We start from the raw sequence: 17,496 nt of genomic DNA, 5'->3' as shown, positions 1-17,496 counted from the left end.
TAAGAAAATACTTTGAAAGAAAGCCTGAATGAATCATCCTCATGATTTAGTTACAGAAACCACACAGCGCTCTGATTGCAAGATCCCTATATTACCCACTATAAATATTTCAAGGCAATCACACTCCAAGGGCTCTTTAATAATGGGTCCAAACTAACAAAACAGGTTATAAAAAGAAAGGCAGAGGTAAATGGAAGACTCCCAGAACAAAGAAAATTGTTAAATGCCAGAGAGAAAAAAAAAAATGCTATGGTCAAAGTTTTATGCAGAGATACAATTAAAAATTGACAAGGTATCTGTTCATATATATTTGCTGCAGTGAAAATACACAGAAGAACTATATCTGACAACACAGACAAATAAAGGTTAATGTAATCTATGCATTCATTTATTTATAGGCTGTTAACAATGGGAATGGGTCTTTCCTGGTGACTCGGTGGTAAACAAACTGCCTGCCAATGCAGGAGACTCGGGTTTGATCCCTAGGCTGGGAAGATCCCCTGGAGAAGGAAATGGCAACCCACTCCAGTATTCTCACCTGAGAAATCCCATGGACAAAAAGACCTGGCAGGTTACAAAAGAAAGGGACACAAGTTAGCGGCTAAACAACAACAGCAGCAAACGATGGAAAAGCAAAGGCATTCTTCTTGTGGCAATAAATAACACATATGCCCTATTTTGATTGACCTTCTTCCACAAATTCCTCCGATCTTCAGTCACATAGGCTGAAACTGTGTACTCAATATTGTATAGTTCAGAAACATATAAAACCTTTTATAGCAATTCAGTAATCACAAGACTTGGTGTTTAATGAAAGACCCTTGATTTAATATGAATTTCAATATAAAATATTCTGAAACTCCCTACTTCCTTTTAGAGCAATAGTTTTTATCTTTACCACAAAACATGTGGATAGTGATGTTTATGGCAGCAATGTTAATTGCTGAATTTCAGTAAAGCCAGTTTCATATTACATATGTTGAAATTTTAATGTATTTTTTTTCAGTGAGTAGCATGGCATAAAATGGAAACTCAATCAAATATTCTAGCTACCACAGAGATATTTTATGTGGGTTACCAATTATTCCAGAATTTGAGCACACTATTACAGCTGGAAAAGGCAATGACACCCCACTCCAATATTCCTGCCTGGAAAATCCTATGGACAGAGGAGCCTGGTGGGCGGCAGTCCATGGGGTCACGACACGACACGACTGACCGGCTTCACTTTCACTTTTTACTTTCATGCATTGGAGAAGGAAATGGCAACCCACTCCAGTGTTCTTGCCTGGAGAATCCCAGGGACGGGGGAGCCTGGTGGGCTGCTGTCTATGGGGTCAGACAGAGTCGGACACAACTGAAGTGTCTTAGCAGCAGCAGCATTACAGTCAATTCTTCAATTTTGATAAACAGTCTCATTGTTTATGAAAATGATTATGCTCCAGGAGCTTATATTACTATATTGTTATATATGTCTATCAATATCCTTACAGATGTTTAGAAATACTATACACCAGGTATTGAAGGCTTTACCCTAAGTTGACTATTCTGACTTATTTTTCAGTAGTCACAAAATTTGACTTAGAATGCTTTATACTCTGCAACTGTTAGCAATACTTTCTTCCTGACAGCCAGTGTTACTGGACAGATTCACACAGACATAAAACTTAATCATGGTATAAGTATTTGCAACCACTTTTATTCAGCGTTACAATACTAGACTAATTTGCATACAGTATTGCCAACGAAATGCTAATACTGCTAACGACAATTTTTACCAAATGATAATATGAATACTGTGGGCATTTTGTTGCCAAGAAAATGCTCAGCTAGATAATTTTATTTCTAGGTTTCACAATCTCCCATGAACTATTCACAGGTTCTTCCATTTCACACATTTTTTTAAAAAAATTAACATTCTTACCTACTCTGACTACTGCCAAATGTGCAAATGCCATTGGCTAAAATGGTTCCATTTATAGTACTTAGATGAATTACGCTTAAGTATATGGAAATGGTGTATCAGTTTCTGAGTCGATTCTAGGAAAGTCCTTCTGTCACTTGAAAATGCATAGGTTCAAATGAATGAAAAGAATAATTGATTAAAAAGCATGTCATCAGACAGCAACACGTTCCTAATGAATTGCACCATTACCACAAACTCTGCCTTGAATACGAAGGTTATATAAATGCTTGCTCTGAGTGACTTCACTACTGCTGCTGCCCACTGCACATGTATGGATGCTTATTACTCTGAGAAGCAAAGGAGAGGCTCACATTCTCATAAGACTATTTTTCTGTCCACATGGCTGGAGTCTTCATTTGGATAGGCTGTTTTACACCACAAGCATTTTTTCACATATAAAATATAGATTAATATATAAATTCATGCATCACATGTGATTGGACAATTTAATTCACAGAAGTAATTTAATGTCATGTTTCCATGGGCCTCCCTGCCTCCTGGCCTGCCCAGCTGAGCCCTGTGGAAGCCACCCTCGTACACGCTGCCTTAACAAGACAGTGACTTACAGCAGCTGTGAGATGACTCGGAGCCTGCTGCTTTCACGATCCATATATTCTGTCCAATAGACACAACAACCCAGTGAGAAAGCAAGCTCAGTAATCCACGGGGGAAAACAACTGGACCACTGGACTAACAGCATGGAGTGGAATATTAGAAAGTCAAATTATCTTCAGAGTATTAAATAAAATTAAAATGTGTTTAAGACAATTAGAGAAATTAAAAAAATGTTACTAAAGAAATCAAATGGAAGTTTTTGGAGAGTCTGGGAAAACTTAAAGGTGAAAAAAAAAAAATAAAAGAAGCCCAGAGATAAATAATAAAATACTCTACTAGAAACAGAGAGTGAAAAAGGAGAACATTTTCACACCAAAGAAAGACAAGGCTGAAGGGCCACTGAGACAATATCCATGTCCCAAGACCTGTAGGGCAAGCTGCATTAAGAGTCCCTTGGACTGCAAGGAGATCAAACCAGTCAACCCTAAAGGAAATCAGTCCTGAATATTCATTGGAAGGACTGATGCTGAAGCTGAAACTCCAGTCCTTTGGCCACCTGATGCGAAGAGCTGACTCATTTGAAAAGACCCTGATGCTGGGAAAGATTGAAGGTGGGAGGAGAAGGGGACAACAGAGGATGAGATGGTTGGATGGCATCACTGACTCAATGGACATGAATTTGAGTAAACTCCGGGAGTTGGTGCTGGACAGGGAGGCCTGGCGTGCTGCAGTCCATGGGGTCGCAAAGAGCCGGACAAGACTGAGTGACTGAACTGAACAGAACAATCATAATAAAAAGGCATAAGTTGGAAATGAACAAGAGGTATCCAGAAAATACACAAATCATATGGTACATTAAAAATTACATTAGGAAATATTTACATTATGTCTCATTAAACTATTTATTGATATTATGCAATATTGACAAGGCTATACCAGATATTCTCAGGTTTTATGGAGGTTAATTTTTAGTACTAATTTTAAAAAAAGAAAAAAAATGATAAATATACATATCTGTGATTGAAAATCACCTTACTGGAATGCATCAGTAAGAAAACTTGTACTGAGTTGTTGACTACAATTAGACTTTACAATAATATGCCCATCAATAGAGGAACAACTGACAAATGCTATGCTGTCAGTAACTGTGACATCACTATCATCAATATTTTTCTTACAAACTGTAATAAACAGACATAGAAGGAGAGCTGTATTATATTGTCAAGTCCAAAAGGCCAGCTGCAACACAAAAGAAATAATAAACTCTCACGGGGAAGAAAAGACTAACTAGATAAATGCATGTGTATATGTATATATTTGTATATACACATATTCACATGTGTATATATTTACATAATGTGTAGGGATTTTCTAAACTTATTTCTAAATATACAGAGATATAAGTATATGATGTAAGATATATAGGTGTATATATATATATATATGTCTATGTGTATATATAAATGTATATGTATTTATACATGTATATAAAAAATGACTTATATATGTATATGATTTACAAAAATCCTGTAGGATAGAAATACATACTGATTTTTAAAGTTTATTTTTTTTTCAACTTCACAAAAATATTTTATTTATTTTTTTGATGTTTATAACAGCTTTATTCATAATCACCAAAACTTGGATGCAACCAAGATGTCTTTTTGAAATTTATATTGGTGTATATTCACAATGTTGTGTTAGTATCAAGTATACAAGAAAGTATTCAGTTATACATATATATGCATCTATTCTTTTTCAAATTATTTTCCCATATAAGTTATAACAGTGTATTGAGTACAATTTTTTATGTAGTTAAGAAACACATAACACAGAATGGACCATCTTAACTTCTATTAAGTATGCAGTTCAGCAGTGTTAAGTATATCCACATGGTTGTGAAATGGCTCTAGAACTTTTTCATCTTGCAAATCTGAAATTCTATGCTTAATGTTAATTCTGACAGTAAACAATAATTCCCGTCTTCCTATCCTCTTTCAATTATACCAACTTAATTTTCAAACAAGAAACCCTATTTCTGAGAATGAAGTGTACAGATAGTGTTTTTATTTTTCTCTTCTCCCTCTGTCAAGAGTCAGGTCCCAGAGGAGGCAGGAAAACCATCAGATTCATTGTTATATGTACATCACCTATGAATGGAAGGGCCTGAATCTTCATTCGGACACTTAGGTTGAGATTCACCACATGAACACTGTACTCAATCATCACTGAGGAGTTCACAATACACACTGAACCGGAAGCTCTTTTACATCATGAAGAAGCTACTCATTAGCAATGATTTGTGTTAAGACTGGGAAAAAACACCCAAGTAATTCATTTTCTAGGATTTCTCCAAAAGCCTGTTGCAAGGCAATAGCAGGGAAAGAAATCACTGACTTGTAACTCTCAATTCAGAGAAAGTGTTGCTGTATTATTTTCTTTACATGTTAGGTGAAATTCTTCATACAAGATACATGCACATTTAGCCCTTTCACTAAACTTTCAACAAAGGAATCTGTTTAAAATCTTTATGAGCTTTTTCATGTTGCCCTGCTTACCAAAGCAGTATCACCTATGAATGATGATGAAAGAGTTTACACATTTAGGTAAAATACCATAAGGAAAAGAATGCAGAGAAGATGGGAAATATTTTTAAAGAGCATTTCATCAGAAGCAAATATATTTAGGCTCTGAGGAATTAGCAACATGAATTCAGGATGCTCCCTCAAGAAGCCAGTTTGCTGTGGTAACCCTTCTCAGCTAGGATCAAAAAAGGGACATGCCATGATGTGTAGGAAGGCCAGGCTATTGTGTTCAAATCCCAACACCACTGCATGCTAGCTGTGTGACCTGTGTGACCTTGGAAAGCTTCCTTTATCTCCAATGCCTCAATTTCATAATCTGTATCATGAAGATAAAAATAGTATTTCTCAGAAAACCAAAATAGTTCATTTTTGCTGACAATTCACTTCAGCTCTCCAATTCCCTCAGCTAAACTTCAGATCATTGCTGCATGATGGAATGGGAAGACCAGGGCTGGGACATATAAAGGACAACAACCAGCATACTCTCCAACTATGCTTCAGGTTCTACAAACTCACTCTTCGTTAAGAGAAATGGAAGACAAGGTTGTGTTCCAAATTAAATTTTATTAAAAAAAAAAAATTACTTCTGTCCTTCCACAAATACACTGAAGCTAGTTTTCCAAAACACTTGACACAATTAACTACTACATTTTAATAACACATGATCTTGTAAAAGGATAATGTTGCAACTATTGCATACATGCTTTTAAAACAAAAACTCATGTAAAAATGGACGCCGACATTGGGGTCCATACAAGATCACAGTTCCCTGAGGTTAATGGTAAAAGTTGACTTTTTATAGATTTTATTATTTTATTTTAGGTCATCTTTAGTTTATCTTCATCATCTTTCTTCAAAAGATATTGTATCTCTTTTTTTCTGTTTGTTTTTGTTTGTTTTTATTGAGGTATACTTGATTTATAATGTGTTAGTCGTTCAGTCGTGTCTGACTCTTTGCAACCCTAGACTGTAGCCTGCCACGCTCCTCTGTCCATGGGATTTCCCAGGCAAGAATACTGGAGTGGGTAGTCATTCACTTCTCCAGGGAATCTTCCCAACCCAGAGATCAAACCCAGGTCTCCTTCACTGCAGACAGATTCTTTACCATCTCGGTGTACAGCAGAGTGATTCAGTTATACATATATATATAGAATTTTTTTCAGATTCTTTTCCATTATAGGTTATTATGAAATATTGAGTAGATTTCTCTATGCTATACATTAAGTCCTTGTTGGTTACCTGCTTTATTTACAGTAGTGTGTATATATTAGGAGTTTGGATTTAACATATACAAGTTGATTTTTAAGGTGTCTTTATTACCTAGCTATTATAAGAATGCTTTTGTTTGTTGTTGCTATTTGTTTTGTCTTTATCACTTCATGGATTTGTGTACCCAGAGCCCTTTAAAAAGCTTGCCCAAACATATAACACTGTATATAACTATAACCCTGAATACTCATTGGAATGACTGATGCTGAAGCTCCAATACTTTGGCCACCTGATGAGAACAGCCAACTCATTGGAAAAGACCGTGACGCTAGGGAAGATTGAAGACAAAAGGAGAAGATGGCAACAGAGGATAAGACGGTTGGATGGCATCACCACTGCAATGGACACGAACTTGGGAAAACTCCAGGAGGTGAAAAGGAAGCCTGGTGTGCTAGAGTTCGTGGGGTTGCGAACAGTCGGGCACAACTTGGGGACTGAACAACATGATTAAAAGTAGTACAGACTCCCACTCACTAAAATATACCCTGAGATCTGTTTTGAAAAGAATTTTGTATTGATCAACAGAAAGCAGTAGAAACAGAAACCATTATATGTGCCCCATCAAGTGTACAACATCTGATAAAACGGAGATGTCAGCAAGCTGCGTGAGGATCTCCTACTCCTGAATATTGGAATTCGTCTCCTATGGTTGTACTTACGTTGATGAATATCGTTGTTCACTTGAAAATGTTAAACCAGCATCTCCCTTAATAAGCTACAAACTTTGGCTACCAGTAGTCCAAAAAGTTGAATAAAAGCAAAGAAAATGACAGTAAGTCCTCTACATACAAAAGTGTTTTGTTCCGACAACACATTTCTAGACCCAATTTGTTCCCATGTCCAACATAGACTAGGTATCCAATGAGCACAATCAGCTGAACAGTACTGTACTGTAATAGGTTTGTAATTATTTTCACGCAAATAATACATTTAAAAAAACCACAAAAAATAAAGAAAACATTTTTAATCTTACAGTGCGTACCTTGAAAATTACGAGTAGTACAGTACAACGGCTGGCATACAGGGGCTGGTATCGCGTGAACAGGCAAGAAGAGATACGGATTGAAGAAGGGAGAGGCAGTGGGAGATGGTAGAGCTGAAGGGCTGTCAGCTACAATTGCAAGCTGCAATTCAACTCATATCTGACACTGATAGCACAAGTTCTCATTCCTTGCTGGATTCAAGTCTATCTAACCTTTGGCAAAAATGATCCAATGATACCTGGGTAGCAGCTCTTCCTGTCCTTGTCATAGACGACATGGTAGCCCTGGTTTGCAGTCTGAACGGCTGTTGCAACCTTCATGTACTCTTTGGTGTTCAGGTCCAGTGCCTCAAAAACTAACAGTGCCTCCTCAAGTAAAGAAAACCCCCTGCCACTTCCTGCATCCTGAAACTCTTCAGTTCTTCAGTCACCTCTTCTTCCACCTGTCTCTCTTCACCCCTTCTCCGGGCCTCCAATTCCATGGGGTCTTCATCACTAAGCTCCTTGTGTGCACAGCAAGGAGTTCAGGGAAATCTTCCTCTCGCAGTTCTAGCTCCAGCTTCTCTCCGAGGCTCCGTGAGTTGCTCAAGACCTCTTTGGCCTCCTCACCCACCTCCTCAAATCCACAAAAATCGTGCACAAACTGCGGACAAAGATTCTCTCAAACCCCATTCATGGTGATGGCCGTAACCTCACACCAAGCAAAGTCAATGTTTTTATCACCTTGTAGATGTTATAGTCCTTCCAAGTGAAAGTGAAAGTCGCTTAGTCATGTCGGACTCTTTGCGACTCCACGGACTGTAACCCATCAGGCTCCTCTGACCATGGGATTTTCCAGACAAGAATACTGGAGTGGGTTGCCATTTCCTTCTCCACAGTAATCATCCCAACCCAGGGATTGAACCCAGGTCTCCTGCATTGCAGGCAGACGCTTGACCGTCTGAGCCACCAGGGAAGCCCATGGTCCTTCCAAAGTTGTTGGAAAGTTGCTCTTGACTCGTCACTCACCTTTACTGCCTGAATAAAAGCGTGACATGAATCATATACCTTCAAAGTGTCTGTGACTCCCTGTCCACATGTTGGATAGGCTATATAGTATTCTGTGGCAGACGCACCACTGTGACGTTTGGATGAGTCACCCATGAATGGGGGACAGCCCGGAGCACTGTTGAGCAGCAAAGCAGTGTTGAACAGGGTGTCCTTAAAGATAAAATGGTGGAAAAACAAATCCTGGAAAATGGCTCATGTTACCCCAGCTTTGGGGTGACTCTTCCATACAACTGGAAAAGAGCCCTTGGCTATGTTTTCAGGGCTCCTAGATTCCCTGAATGATAAACTAAAAGAGGCTCTGGATTCACATTGTGGAAGACTTGTCACTAAATTATAGAGTTAGCATACCCTTTGCTGTTTTCAGCCTGGCATCAGCTTTTCCTCCTCACTGATGTAAGCAGTCTGGCATCTTCTTTCAGTACAGTCGTATCTCAACCAGATTAGAAACCTGCTCAGGTAAATATGTGCATTCATGAGTAATTTCTCAAAGTGTTTCAGGATGCTCTCTGGCAGCTACCAAATCTGCACTCACTGCCGTGCCATTTACCTTTACATTGTGAAGGTTGGCTCTAGCCTTGAACTGATGAAACCAGCCATGGCTGGCATTAAAAGATGCTCTGATACTTCACTGTGTTTCTTCATCAAGTCTTCATGAAGGCTTTTAGCTTTCTCTTGAATCAGAATTAAGCTGAGTAGGACTGGAGACTGATGCTGACCCTGCATCTAAGCACTGAAAAGTTTCTCCATCTCCTCCGTCACTTCTCCAAGCTTCTTTTATATTATTGTCAACATCATTGGCACAGCAGACTTCACATGTTCCATGATCGTGTGCTTGTTCTTTAGAATCTTGCCAGTTGCTGAATGATTCATGTTATAAGAACAAGCAACAACTACCATTTTTTTGTCTCACTCTACTCTCTCAATCATTTTCACTTTTGTTTCCAAGCGCTTCTTAGCAGTACCAGCTCCATCACCAGTGCTTTTACACTTGCTTCCATACATCCTGAAATAAAGATACTGTACTACTGTACTCTATACAGTAATACGCAGTAAAGTACACAAAAGCCCAGCTACTTATGGAGAATGCACACGCATGCCAATGCAGGCCAGGGAAGTGAACTAATTTACATGATTAGACATGCAAATGCATGTCCTCATCTCTGAAAGTTTGCAACTTGAAGGTTCGTATGTAGGACAATTACTGTATTTAAAACCAAGCAGGGGATATAACAAAACAAAATGACCACTGATATTTAAAAATCTCCAACAAATAACAAGGTATGGCATGAGATCTATTAATAATTAAATTACAATTTGAATATGTAAACATACGTTATATATTTTAGTCCTATGATTTTTGAAAAATAAGTCAGAGTTAAGGACAATTCACATTCCCGGACAACTAACCATTCCATATGTATTTTTTTTCCTAGAACTTCAACATCACCCTGCCTCACTTGCAGCTGAGTTTATAATCACAAATTATAAATAAGCAGAAAAGAGCTTCCAAGGGCTCTTATCTGTGTATCTACCATCCACGTGCACACATACCTACAGACTCGGGTTCTTTCATCTCCTGCAAGCTCGAAACTGAAGAAGGGTTCCCCAGTTGCACACCAGGATCCATTCTCTTCTCATCTATTTAAAAATAAGCTTTTATCCTCTTGACTCATTATATCATCAAACTGTTCTTCTCTACAGGAAAATTCTCATCAGCATACTAAAGCATGCTCAACTTTCCCCCACCTTAAAAACAAATCACAACAAAACTCCTGCATGACTGTACATATTTTGCCAATATCTAGCTCAGTGTCCCTTCCCAACAAAAAGCCCAGAAGGAACTGGTTCTTCCAATCACTCTCTTCCTATTCATTATTCAAGCTAATCCACTCAGGTAGTGCAGATTTCTGTCCTCCTATGATTCATCTCATTCAAGATATATACAACAAAGAAGGAAAAAGGGACATTTTTACGGGTGTCACCCCAGACATCGTAAAGGTGCTTCTTGTCACATATACTGGCTATGTGAAGTGACTTTTGAAAAAGTGAAATGATATTTGGGATTCACTTACAAGTGGAATAATTTTTTTCATTACTATAATCACCTATACTATAAGCACTCTTATGGCAGAAAGGGAAGAAGAACTAGAGAGTCTCTTGATAAAACTGAAAGAGGAGAGTGAAAAAGTTGGCTTAAAGCTCAACATTCAGAAAACTAAGATCATGGCATCTGGTTCCATCACCTCATGGGAAATATATGGAGAAACAGTGGAAACAGTGGCTGACTTTATTTTGGGGGGCTCCATAATCACTGCAAATGGTGACTGCAGCCATGAAATTAAAAGACACTAACTCCTTGGAAGGAAAGTTATGACCAACCTAGATAGCATATTAAAAAGCAGAGATGTTACTTTGCCGACAAAGGTCTGTCTAGTCAAGGCTATGGTTTTTCCAGTGATCATGTATGGATGTGAGAGTTGGACTATAAAGAAAGCTGAACACCGAAGAATTGATGCTTTTGAACTGTGGTGTTGGAAAAGACTCTTGAGAGTCCCTTGGACAGCAAGAAGATTCAACCAGTCCATCCTAAAAGAGATCAGTCCGGAATATTCATTGGAAGGACTGATGCTGAGGCTGAAACTCCAATACTTCGGCCACCTGATGCAAAGAACTGACTCATTTGAAAAGACCCTGATGCTGGAAAAGAGTGAAGGCAGGAGGAGAAGGGGATGGCAGGGGATGAGACGGTTGGGTGGCATCCCTGACTCGATGGACATGAGTTTGGGTAGACTCCAGGAATTGGTGATGGACAGGAGGCCTGGCATGCTGTGGTCCATGCGGTCACAGAGTCAGCCACGACTGAGCGACTGAACTGAACTGATAATCACCTAATTGTAAGGTTAATACTTGGGTTGTAAAGAGAAATTTCATTTTTTCCTGAAAGGATAGAAGTATCAAATAATTGTTAAAACATTTCCTTTTTATTTTATCTATTATAAAATCTACATACTAAATAATCACTTTGGTTAAAAAAAAAATTGCACAGACGAGAAGAACACTTAGTGAGGTCATCACTGACCACCATAATGCTAGGTCATTGGTCAGGGATTTGTCCTCATTTTACTGACCAACAGCAGAATGTGAAATGTTACTTCAAATCCATTCCCTGTTCTCTTTCTTTTCCCCGTGGAGGCACACAGGCTGTTTACTGCCAACAAATTATGTCTTGTTCATCACCATTTTCTCGGAACCTAAAGCACCCATGAATAGTTTCATTCTGCTCAAGTAATATTTTTAGTAATTTTTCTTTGGGTTTTACTGAGATATAGTTGACATATATAACACTGTGTAAAGGTGTATTGCATAATGATTTGACTTAAATAGATCATGAAATGATTATCCCAATAAGTTTAGTGACCATCCATCATCTCATAAAGATATGAAATTAAACAAAATTATATTTTCCTTGTCATTTGGTCTCTTAGGATTTACTCTATTAAAAACTTTCACATACAACATACAACAGTGTAAACGATATTAATCATGGTGTACATTGCATTCCTTTCCCTTTCTGGATTTAGTACAGCACAGTACACACTTAGTTTTCTATCTTAGGAAGAGTTCCTTTCTGTCTCCTTGGCGGTATCCTCTCAGTATCTCCAAATGTTAACGTTGGACAGACCCAGCTCATAGTTTTCACAGCTCTTCTCTATTTAGAGTCATTTTCTTCTTAACACCACATAATTACATTTTAAATTTTAATCTTAACTATGCGCTGACAATGGCAATAGCATTGCCATGGCAATGTCAAAGAATGTTCAAACTCCTGCAAAATTGCACTCATCTTACACGCTAGCAAAGTAATGTTCAAAATTCTCCAAGCTAGGTGAACAGTATGTGAACTGAGAACTTCCAGATAGTCAAGCTGGATTTAGAAAATGCAGAAAAACCAGAGATCAAATTGCCAACATCTCTTGAATCACAGTAAAAGCAAGAGAATTCCAGAAAAAATATCTATTTCTACTTCATTGACTATGCTAAAGTCTTTGACTATGTGGATTACAACAAATTGTGGAAAATTCTTAAAGAAATGGGAAGGAATATCAGACCACCTTACCTGTCTGCTGAGAAACCTGTATGCAGGTCAAGAAGTAACCATTAGAACAGGACATGGAACAAGGGACTGGTTCAAAATTGGAAAAAGAGTATGTCAAGGTTGTGTACTGTCACCCTGCTTATTTAACTTACATACAGAGTACATCATGCAAAATGCCGGGCTAGATGAAGCAAAAGCTGGAATCAAGATTGCCAGGAGAAATATCAATAACCTCAGATATGCAGATGACACCATCCTTATGGCAGAAGGTGAAGAGGAACTTAAAGAGCCTCTTGATGAAAGTGAAAGAGGAGAGTGAAAAAGTTGGCTTAAAGCTCAACATTCAGGAAACTAAGATCATGGCATCTGGTCCCATCACTTCATGGGAAATAGATGGGGAAACAGTGAGAGACTTTATTTTCTTTGGCTCCAAAATCACTGCAGGTGGTGACTGCAGTCATGAAATTAAAAGATGCTCACTCCTTGGAAGAAAAGCTATGACCAACCTAGACAGCATATTAAAAAGCAGAGGCATAACTTTTCCAACAAAGGTCCATCTAGTCAAAGCTATGGATTTTCCAGTAGTCATTGAGAATTGGACTATAAAGAAAGCTGAGCACTGAAGAATTGATGCTTTTGGACTGTGGTGTTGGAGAAGACTCTTGAGAGTACCTCGGACTGCAAGGACATCCAACCAGTCCATCCTAAAGGAAATCAGTCCGGAATCTTCATTGGAAGGACTGATTCTAAAGCTGAAACGCCAATACTTTGGCCAACTGATGCAAAGAACTGACTCATTTGAAAAGACCCTGATGCTGGAAAAGACTGAAGGCAGGAGGAGAAGGGGACAACAGAGGACGAGATGGTTGGATGGCATCCCTGACTTTGATGGACATGAGTTTGAGTAAACCCGGAGAATTGGTGATGGACAGGGAAGCCTGGCATGCTGCAGTCCATGGGGTCATAAAGAGTTGGACACGACTGAGCGACTGAACTTATTCACTGACAACTTCCACATTTTCATCTCTACTTGGACCTTTGTGAAACTCCAGCCTAGTGTACACAGGGACCTCTGTTATACATAGGCAATGTGAAATATGTTTCCCAGATTTATTATGACCCAAACCAAACATAAACTTCTTGCAAAGACTGGGCTTCCTTATCTCATTAAGGTCAGCTTCATTCTTACAGCTGCTCATCCCAAAGTTCTCAGGCCCTTCCCCATTGGTGGCTCTTTCCTCTATATTCCATATTAACCATTCAGGAAATGGCAGGCTCTTGCTTCTAAGTATAGTCCATCTCTAGTGAGTCCCACTGTCTCCACCATTTCTTATCACCACAGTTACTGCTCTCATTCATTCCATCACCATATTCTGTCCTGGGTTATGGGAATTGTCTCCCAGCTGGTCTCTTGGCTTCCACTGTGGTCCTTCAACTGTTCTCAGCTCAGGGGCCAATGCAACACATTTAAAATGTTTGTCAGATTACACCACTTCTCTGCACAAAATACACTGAGAATTCCCATTCTACTGGTCCATTACGGGGACCTGCAAGATGAGACAAGTCCTGGACTCCACTCATTTCTCAGACTCCACCTTTGACAACTCCCTCCCCTACTCAGGTCATACACACCATCCAGACTCCCCTTCAAATCACCAGCAACTCTCTTATTTTATGTCTTTACACTTGTCATTTCATAACCATCTACCCCCAAAATTTATTTGTCACTTCTACTGTATAATCCTAAGGGATATATGATTTAGGTCATATCTGAATGGTCTAGTGGTTTTCCCTACTTTCTTCAATTTAAGTCTGAATTTGGCAATAAGGATTTCATGATCTGAGCCACAGTCAGTTCCTGGTCTTGTTTTTGCTGACTGTATAGAGCTTCCCTATCTTTGGCTGCAAAGATAATCAATCTGATTTCGGTGTTGACCATCTGGTGATGTCCATGTGTAGAGTCTTCTCTTGTGTTGTTGAAAGAGGGTGTTTGTTATGACCAGTGTGTTCTCTTGGTAAAACTCTGTTAGCCTTTGCCCTGCTTTGTTTGTATGTCAAGGCCAAATTTCCCTGTTACTCCAGGGATCTCTTGACTTCCTACTTTTGCAGTCCAGTCTCCTATAATGAAAAGGACACCTTTTTTGGGTGTTAATTCTAGAAGGTCTTGTAGGTTTTCATAGAACCATTCAACTTCAGCTTCTTCAGCTTTACTGGTCGGGGCACAGCCTTGGATTACTATGACACTGAATGGTTTGCCTTGGAAAGGAACAGAGATCCTTCGGTCATTTTTGAAATTGCATCCAAGTACTGCATTTCAGACTTTTGTTGACTATGACGGCTACTCCATTTCTTCTATAGGATTCTTGCCTACGGTAGTAGAAGTAATGGTCATCTGAGTTAAATTCACCCATTCCAGTCCATTTTAGTTCACTGATTCCTAAAATGTCGACCTTCACTCTTGCCATCTCCTGTTTGACTACTTCCAATTTGCCTACTCATGGACCTAACATTCAAGGTTCCTATGCAATATTGCTCTTTATAGCATTGGACTTTACTTCCATCACCAGTCACATCCACAACTGGCTGTTGTTTTTGCTTTGGCTCCATCTCTTCATTCTTTCTGGAGTTCTCCACTGATCTCCAGTAGCATATTGGGCACCTACCGACCTGGGGGGTTCATCTTTCACTGTTATATATTTTTGCCTTTTCATATTGTTCATGGGGTTCTCTAGGCAAGAATACTGAAGTGGTTTGCCATTCCCTTCTCCAGTGGACCACATTTTTTCAGAATTCTCCACCATGACCTGTCTGTCCTGGGTGGCCCTACAGGGCATGACTCACAGCTTCACTGAGTTAGACAAGGCTATGGTCCTTGTGATCAGATAGGTTAGTTTTCTGTGATTGTGATTTTCATTCTGTCTGGCCTCTAATGGATAAACATAGAGGCTTATGGAAGCTTCCTGATGGGAGAGACTGAGGGGGAATCTGGATCTTAATCCAATTTTCTGTTGATGGGTGGGCCTGTGTTCCCTCCCTGTTGTTTGACCTGAGGCCAAACTATGATGGAGGTAAGGAAGATAATGGTAGGTAGTGAAGGTAATGGTAATGAAGACCACCTCCTTGAAAAGGTCCCATGCATGCACTGGGGCACCCGACCCTGCAGCAGGCCACCACTGACCCAGGCCTCTGCCAGAGACTTCTGGACACTCACAGGCAAGTCTGGGTCAGTTTCTTGTTGGGTCACTGCTCCTTTCTCCTGGGCCCTGGTGCACACAAGATTTTGTTTGTGCCCTCCAAGAGTCTGTTTCCCCAGGCCTGTGTAAGTTCTGGCAGCTCTGTGGTGGGGTAATGGCGACCTCCTCCAAGAGGGCTTATGCCATACCCAGGTCTACTGCACCCAGAGCCCCTGTCCCTGCAGCAGGCCACTGCTGACCCGTACCTCCTCAGGAGACACTCAGACGCAGTTCTGGCTCAGTCTCTGTGGGATCTCTGTGTCCTTGTGCACACAAGGTTTGTTTGAGCCTTCTGAGCATCTGTGGAGGTAAAGGGTTTGAATCTAAATGTGATGTTGCCCCTCCCACAATCTTGCTGGGCCTTCTCCTTTGCCCGTGGATGTGGGGTATCTCTTTTCAGTGGGATCCAACATTCTCCAGCGACAGTTGTTCAGCAGCGAGCTGTGGTTTTGGAGTTCTCACAGGAGAAGATGAGCACACGTCCTTCTACTCTGCCATCTTACGCCAGATTAGCTCTGACAGACAGAGTGCCTGAGAACTACGGATGGGAGTTTGTGATGCTGTACCAGCTGCAGTGATCAAGACCATCCCCAAGAAGAAAAAGGCAGAATGGCTGTCTGAGGAGGCCTTACACATAGCTGAGAAAAGAAGAGAAATTAAAGACAAAGGAGAAACGGAAAGATGTACCTATTTGAATGCAGAGATCCAAAGAATAGCAAGGAGAGATAAGAAAGCCTTCCTCAGTGATCAGTGCAAAGAAATAGAGGAAAACAAGAGAATGGGAAAGACTAGAGATCTCTTCAAGAAAATTAGAGATACCAAGGGAACATTTCATGTAAAGATGGGCTCAATAAAGGACAGAAATGGTATGGGCCTAAAAGAAGCAGAAGATATTAAGAAGAGGTGGCAAGAATACACAGAACTGTGCAAAAAAGATCTTCATGACCCAGATAATCACGACGCTGTGATCACACACCTAGAGCCAAACATCCTAGGGTGTGAAGTCAAGTGGGCTTTAGGAAGCCTCACTACAAACAAAGCTAGTGGAGGTGATGGAATCCCACCTGAGCTATTTCAAATCCTAAAAGATGATGGTGTGAAGGTGCTGTGCAGAATATGCCAGCAAATTTGGAAAACTCAATAGTGGCCACAGGACTGGAAAAAGTGAGTTTTCATTCCAATTCCAAAGAAAGGCAATGCTGAAGAATGCTCAAACTACCGCACAGTTGCACTTGTCTCACACACTAGCAAAGTAATGCTCAAAATTCTCTAAGCCAGGCTTCAACAGTACGTGAAATGTGAACTTCCAGATGTTCAAGCTGGATTTAGATAAGGCAGAGGAACCAGAGATCAAATTGCCCAACAATCGTTGGATCATCGAAAAAGCAAGAGAGTTCCAGAAAAACATCTATTTCTGCTTTACTGACTACACCAAAGCCTTTGACTGTGTGGATCACAACAACTAGTGGAAAATTCTGAAAGAGATGGGAATACCAGACCACCTGACCTGCCTCCTGAGAAACCTGTATGCAGGTCAGGAAGCAACAGTTAGAACTGGACAGGGAACAACAGACTGACTCCAAATAGGGAAAGGAGTACGTCAGGGCTGTATATTGTCACCCTGCTTATTTAACTTATATGCAGAGTACATCATGAGAAACACCAGACTGGATGAAGCACAAGCTGGAGTCCTCAGTTAAGTTTACTCTTAGGTACTTTTTATTTTGTTGGATACAAATTTAAACAAGATTATTATTTTT

The 17,496-nt window shown here is 39.8% G+C and overlaps 1 protein-coding gene across 2 annotated transcripts in view; it reads right to left on the bottom strand.

Moving 5' to 3' along the window:
- Positions 1–17,496, bottom strand: part of ADGRB3 (adhesion G protein-coupled receptor B3) — an 850,102-nt gene that overhangs the window by 718,313 nt on the left and 114,293 nt on the right. The window lies entirely within an intron of this gene.

The sequence above is a fragment of the Cervus elaphus genome, chromosome 28 (assembly GCF_910594005.1).
Source record: "Cervus elaphus chromosome 28, mCerEla1.1, whole genome shotgun sequence".
Taxonomy (NCBI): domain Eukaryota; kingdom Metazoa; phylum Chordata; class Mammalia; order Artiodactyla; family Cervidae; genus Cervus; species Cervus elaphus.
The sequence above is the reverse complement of the archived record's forward strand: the minus strand, read 5'-3'. Positions and strand labels throughout refer to the sequence as shown.